Source organism: Vipera ursinii (assembly GCF_947247035.1).
Source record: "Vipera ursinii genome assembly, chromosome: 2".
Taxonomy (NCBI): domain Eukaryota; kingdom Metazoa; phylum Chordata; class Lepidosauria; order Squamata; family Viperidae; genus Vipera; species Vipera ursinii.
In genome coordinates, this window is record NC_139513.1 from 285,990,438 (window position 1) to 285,997,937 (window position 7,500).

Below are 7,500 nucleotides of genomic sequence, written 5' to 3' on the forward strand. Positions count from 1 at the left end.
CATCGGATAAGAGAATTTGTTTTTGAAATGTTTTTTTCCAGAACAGAAGAATATTTCTGGAATATTTCTCAGGGACAGAAAGGGTTCTTCCCATCCATATTGAGGATTCTTTAGACACAGGATTTCCCAATTTTGGCAATTTTAAGCTTTGTTGGCTGGGGAATTCTGGGAATAGAAGTCCACTCGTGTTAAAGTTGCCAAAGTTGGGAAACTTTGCTTTAGAGGGCTAATGAACATGTGGAAATGCGTACCTCCTTTTATTAAATCTTCTCTCCCGTAGCCTGTGGTCTCCGGAGCCTCCTATTAAAATCCCCAGAGAGAAAGACCCCTTTTTAGGGCTTTTTCACAGGAAAAACGGTCCTGGCAGGGTGATAGAAACGGAGGTCCGAGAAACACCATCTACAAAAGTTAGGGGGGGGGGGGAAATTGCCAGGCAAAGAAAGAGAAAGATGTTCCTGGTGGTGTGGGCTACTTGGGAGACAAAACCCGTTAATTGCTTTGAACCAACATCATACAAATGAAGAGACGGGAAAACAAGATATAAAAGCAGTTCACACCTGGCTCCCATCTTGGAACTTATCTGTGATGAGTTTCCTACGCAGCATATTTCAGTCGATTATTAAATGAAATAAGATTTGGCATGGAGGTTGACTTTGCCTAATTTGCTGAAGGGCACCCCTTGCATTCCACTCGGTGGATATACTGTACTTGTTCTCCCCCCTAATGTAGAAATGTAGGCTAAAAAAATAATAATAATCCACAAAGCATTTCCCAAAACGGGGATTTCTCTACTTTTTTTGGGGAAGTTGGTCAGTTTTGAAGAATATGTCCTTTTTTCAGGCGATGGTTCAAAAAATTGAGAGGGCTGAAATAAAATGTTTCTAGCACTGCAGCACTGATTTTCTTTGAACCCAAGGCTTCATGTCACTTTAAATGGGCTAAATTTTTCAATATCAAAGGATAGTTCTGCAGACTGTAGATAAATGTTGATCTGAAGGTGATAATTTGAATCGTGTTCCTTTTTCAGAGGAAAATTTTTCCATTTTTTGATTCACAATCTTCCAGAAATGCCACATCTGTTGGAATGTATGAATTAAGCTGATCATTAGAGCAGCAGCCATGATGCTCAAAAGATGCTTTCAAATGTGCTTGTATATATGTATGTATTGTATACACTTACATACACATATATGTATGAGACTGTGAGTTCTAGTCAGGCAGGAAAACCAGCTGGGTGACTTTGGGCCAATCACCAGGAGACTGAGAGTTATAGTCCCGCCTTAGTCATGAAAGCCAGCTGGGTGACTTTGGGCCAATCACCAGGAGATGGTGAGTTATAGTCCCGCCTTAGTCATGAAAGCCAGCTGGGTGACTTTGGGCCAATCACCAGGAGACTGAGAGTTATAGTCCCGCCTTAGTCATGAAAGCCATCTGGGTGACTTTGGGCCCATCACCAGGAGATGGTGAGTTCTAGTCCCGCTTTAGGCATGAAAGCCAGCTGGGTGACTGTGGGCCAGTCACGCTCATTCAGCCCAAACCACCTCACAGGGTTGTTGTTGGGTGTGTGTGTGTGAGGAAAGTAGGAGGAAGGATTATTATGAATATTCGCTTCCTTGAGTTACTTACGCAGTAATAAAGGCAGGTTTCTACTTCCATTTAATTCTTGTAATTTTAACTGTTTCTACATTTATAATCTTTGAATAGATTTTTATTTGTATTGCTTTGTAAGCTGCCCGGAATCACTCTGGAGAGTGAGATGCGGGGGCAGACCAATTTAATGAATAAAGAAATCAAAGAAATAAGCACGCATCTTTGCCCAGCCTTTTAAAGCAGCTGGATCTTTTATTGGAACTTGCCTGACTGCTTCAAAGAGTTGCAGTCAGGTGCTGCTTCACCTCCCACTAAAGACTTGTGGACGTCAACTCCCAGAATTCCTCAGCCAGCCTTCAGGGCTGGCTGAGGAATTCTGGGAGTTGACGTCCACAAGTCCTAAAGTGGCCAAGTTTGAAGATCCCTGCGCTAAAGTAAATCCAGATGACCCCTACTGAGACATAGTACCATGTGAAAATCTAGCCTTAAATTGTACTGTTTAGGATAGAATTCCAGTAGATGAAATTCTCAAATAGGTCCAGAAAAACCACCCTTAAAAATCAAATAGCGGCGCTAAGCATTCTTCCAGATTTGCTCCCACGGCTGGTTCTTTCAGCAATGCGAACGCAACTTAACAGATGCTCCGTTCTGATCAGAGAGATCACAGGAGCTGACAATCCAGCTGACAAACCACTGCTGACATTTAATGGTTTCTCTTTAATTGTAATTTCCGCCATGATGCAGGCACAAGGGAGTAAATTGAAATTCAGTACGAAAGAGGCAGGGCTGTCGCAATAATAATGATGTCCATATATGCCAACCTTGTACAGTTCTGGTCAGCAGGATACAAAAAAAGGTGCAGAGATCCTGGAAAGTGTACAGAGAAGAGCAACAAAGACGATGATGGCTCTGGAGGCTAAATATAGTTGAGGGAGCCAGATATAGAATAGAATAGAGCGGGAAGGGACCTTGGAGGTCTTCTAGTCTAGCCCGCTACTCAACCAGGAGAACCTATACCATCTCAGACAAATGACTGTCCAGTCTCTTCTTAAAAACCTCCAGTGATGGAGCACCAATGATTTCTGGTGGCAAGCTGTTCCACTGGCTGATTGTCCTCACTGTCAGGAAGTTTCTCCTTAATTCCAGGTTGCGTCTCTCTTTGGTCAGTTTCCAACCACTGTTTCTCGTCCTTCCCTCTGGTGCTTTGGAGAATAACGTGACCCCTCTGCCTTGTGGCAGCCCCCCAGATACTGGAATTCTGCTATCATGTCTCCCCTATTTCTTCTTTTCTCTAGACTGGCCGTGCCCAAGTCCCACAGCCGTTCTTTTGTATGTTTTAACCTTTTGGGGAAAGTGTACATTGGAGGTTTGATGGCTAATAACACCACTTTGTTTTGGGGTAGTACCATAAAATTATATATCAATGGAAAGATAATTTAATCAGGAGTGCAATGCAACAAAGCTTCTTCAATGATGTGTATCCTATGAAATGTTATAGCCAAGTCACCAGAAAAAGGAAGCACAACTTGCTTAGGTTGATATCAGCCAGGTTTCTTTCATCTGATTGTAGCCAATGAGCATGAGTGTTTAGAGAGCCAATCAGGTGTCATCTTGTTTTGGCAATGAGCCAATCAGATCACAGTAGGATCCAGTTATCGATGTCACCTATTGAAGCTGAGAGGAGGACATTTGTCAGTGTGTTATGTGATCGCTATCGAGTTGGTTGGGGTTTTTTTGTGTTCTTTCATTGAGTGAGCTTGTAGAACGTAATAAAATTAAATGTAATGGTGCAAAGAGTTGGCCGGTCGCCCAGAAAGCGATGTAAAATAGTATTATTAAGGGAACAAGGCTACAGTTATAAAGAAATTAGAAGAAAAACGGATGGAAACTTAACCAAGGGTGGCATTTCTAAGTTTTTGAAGAGGTATAAGGAGAGACAGTCCCTACAAAAACCACAATGTGTAAAGGCAGGAAAAGGTGCACAACAGCAAGTGACGATAGAAGAATTAAGAGATTGTGACAGAAGAAAATCATCTGGGTGTATACAAGGTGAAATGGCGCAATGCAATGTGAAGTTGAGTGCAAGGACCATTCGGCGCAGACTGCAGGAAAATTGGCCTAAAATCTAGAATTCCACACACACAAAAAAGCCACTTCTATCTCTCAAACAAAGGTTGAAAAGACTAAACTGGGCTACAATCCATGTTAACTGGACAGAGGAACAATGGGCCAGTGTTATTTGGAGCGATGAGACCAAGATCTCCCTGTTTGGTAGAGATGGCATAAAATACGTTAGGAGAAGAATCGGAGAAGATCCTGATAGCATTTCATGTACCGTGAAACACCCAGTCAGTGTTAATGATCTGGGGTTGTATGACATGAAAAGCTTGGGTAGAATTTGTGTGATTAATGGGAATACAAATGGCCAAAAATACATTAATGAAATACTTGAGCCCAAACTGAAGCTTTCCGCACAGGATCTTTTCCAAGACAATGAAGCATTTATATTTCAGCAGCATTCAGCTCCATGTCATGTTGCTGCTGTGTGCAAAAAGTGGTTTCAAGATAATCATATTCCACTGCTGGGAATAGCCCAGACCTTAAGCCAGTTGAAAATCTATGGAGCCGACTAAAGAAACTTGTTAGTCAGAAGCGACTCAGCAATAAAACCCAGTTAATAGAAGCAATCATTCAATCTTGGTTTCACATTATAACTGCTACAGAACTGAAGGACTTGGTTCACTCCATGGGAAGATGTTGTAAGGCCATAATTCATGCTGAAGGTTCCCCAACTAAGTATTAACTGACATGGTGATAATTTTTGTATATCTCGTTTTTTCTATGGTGACAATTTTTGTATATCTCATTTTTTCTATGGTGACAATTTTTGCATATCTCATTTTTTCTACGTGTTTCACTTTTCTTCTTTATGCTATTCCAGGGGTAGGCAACCTTGGCTCTTTTATGACTCGTGGACTTCAACTCCCAGAATTCCTCAGCCAACCATGCTGAGGGGAAAGGAAGAGGTTTCCAAGCTGAGCCATGCTGGCTCAGGAATTCTGGGAGTTGAAGTCCATGTGTCATAAAAGAGCCAAGGTTGCCTAAAAAGGTGAAGGTAAAGGTTCCCCCGCACATGCGTGCTAGTCGTTTCTGACTCTAGGGGCCGGTGCTCATCTCCATTTCAAAGCCGAAGAGCCAGCGCTTGTCCGAGGACGTCTCCGTGGTCATGTGGCCGGCATGACTAGATGCCAAAGGCGCATGGAATGCTGTTACCTTCCCACCGCAGTGGTCCCTATTTTTCTACTTGCATTTTTACGTGCTTTCGAACTGCTAGATTGGCAGAAGCTGGGACGAGTGACAGGCACTCACTCTGTCACTCGGGATTCGACCCGCCAAACTGCCAACCTTCTGATCGACAAGCTCAGCGTCCTAACCCACTGAGCCACCGCGTCCCTTTTAAAGTTGCCTACCCCTGTGCTATTCTAATAGCAAATCCTTCATAGAAGTTATTGCATTACATTCTTGATTAAATTATATTTCCTTTGATATACAATTTTATGGTACTACTGCAAAAAAAGTGGTGTTTTTAGCCATCAAATGTAGAATTTTCTCAAAAGGTATATATATATATATATATATATATATATATATATATATATATATATATATATATATATATATATATATGTATATATATGTTTCAAATGTTAACTATTTAGATTACCTTGCTAGGCCCCAAACATGGGGCAAATCTTTATTTCCTGTTTTCAGCCTATCTTGAAGGCTATCGAACAGGCAGTAGTCACACCGGACAATTCATATATTTGTGTAAATTACTAACAAAGAATTAAAGGGAAACTGAGATGCATTTCTGACTTGTTAGTCGTCATCATGGGTATAGCTGGCTGATGACGACTAACAAGTCAGAAATGCATCTCAGTTTCCCTTTAATTCTTTGTTAGTAATTTACACAAATATATATATATATATATATATATATATATATATATATATATATATATATATATATATATATATATATATATATATATATATATATATATATATATATATATATAATCTGTATATTATACCAAATATTATGTACCAAATACTAAATGCAGTGGCTCAGCTGTTAAAGACACTGAGCTTGTCAGCTGGATTTGAGACCCAGGTGTGCCACATGATGGGGTGAGCTGCCGTTCCTTGCCTCAGCTCCTACCTACATGGCCGTTCGAAAGCATGCAAATGTGAGTAGATGAATAGGCACCACTTCGGTGGAAAAAGCACACAGCGTCCTGTGTGCCTTGGCATATAGTCATGCTGGCTATGGGACCACGGGAATGTCTTCGGATAACACTGGCCAAGAAGCAGGGGACGAGCACCACTCCTGAGAGATGGACACAATTGGACAGGGTAAACTTTTACCTTTAAACCAAGTATGTCTAGTTTGGTCTGAGCCTTACTGAAAAGCAGCTGGGTAACGCTGGACCAGTCGCACTCTCTCTGCCCTCTGGTGCTTTGGAGAATCGCTTGCCTCCTGGAGCTGTGGGTGCTTCGTCACTGGAGGTCTTCAAAAATAGACTGCAGAAGCATTTGACCGGGATGGTATAAGGCAGGGGTCTTCAAACATGGCCCTTTTATGACTTGTGGACTTCAACTCCCAGAATTCCTCATCCAGGCACCTGGATGAGGAATTCTGGGAGTTGAAGTCCACAAGTCATAAAAGGGCCAAGTTGGAAGACCCCCCCTGGTATAAGGTCTCCTGCCTTGAGTAGGGGCTTGGATTAGGAGACTTCCAAGATTCCTTCCAGCCTTACGATTCTATATTCTACGGGTCCTAAAAGAGCTTCTTACTGCGTATAAGCTGCAAATTTACAAAAGAGTCTCCTTTGGTACAATCTGATTATTTCTCTTCCCACCTGCCTTAGTTCATGTTCCTTCTTTTCTCTGCATATCTTAATGAAATTAAAAAGGTGCTGAGAACAGATCACACACACACCCTGAATCTGTGATGTCGGACTGAAGGCAGTTTGCAGATGTTACACGTTCACTTCCCTGCACGGTAGCATTGGTGTGTGTGTGTGGGGGGGTGGTATCATTCTATTTTCCAAAGCGCTGGAGGGCAGGGCAAGAAGCAACGGATGGAAACTAACCAAGGAGAGAAGCAACCTAGAACTAAGGAGGAATTTGGAACAATTAACCAGTGGAACGACCTGCCTCCAGAAGTTGTGGATGCTCCAACACTGGAGGTTTTTAAGAAGAGATCAGACAACCATTCATACAAAATACAGGGCAATGCTAAATGAAGCCGTATTGGATAATTCCTGGGGCAGCTTTCTGCATTCTGAAGAAGTCAGCCTTTATCTACATTTAGCTGTATTTCCTGGGAAAACTCAGTTCTTTCCCTTCTGCCCCAGATATTCCCACGTAGGCTTATACAGGTAATGCTCGACTTACATACGCTGCAAATGGCTGTAGAGGAGGCTGTGTTGCCCAGTGCTCAAAGTGCAGTCATGTGACTGAGCTGGTGTGTGTGTGTGTGTGTGTGTGTGTGTGTGTGTGTGTGTGTGTGTGAGCTGTTGGAACGTCAGATCTGGGTTGTGTGTCCCCTTTTTTCAGGTTGGCTATAAGTTCGAAGGGTCACTAAGCAGCTAGTCATTAAGCCAGGATTGCCTGCATTGATTAAGGCAGTACCACTAGTCCTGGACTTAAAGACATATTCATTTAGTGATCCTCTTGAGGTTACAACAGCGCTGAAAAAAACCGACTTATGACCGTTTTTCACACGGCCGTTGCAGCATATCCGCAGTCGAGGGATCAAAATTTGGATACTTGGCATGTATTTATGATGGTTGCAATGTCCCAGAATCATGTAATTAATAACAACAACAACAATAACAATAATAA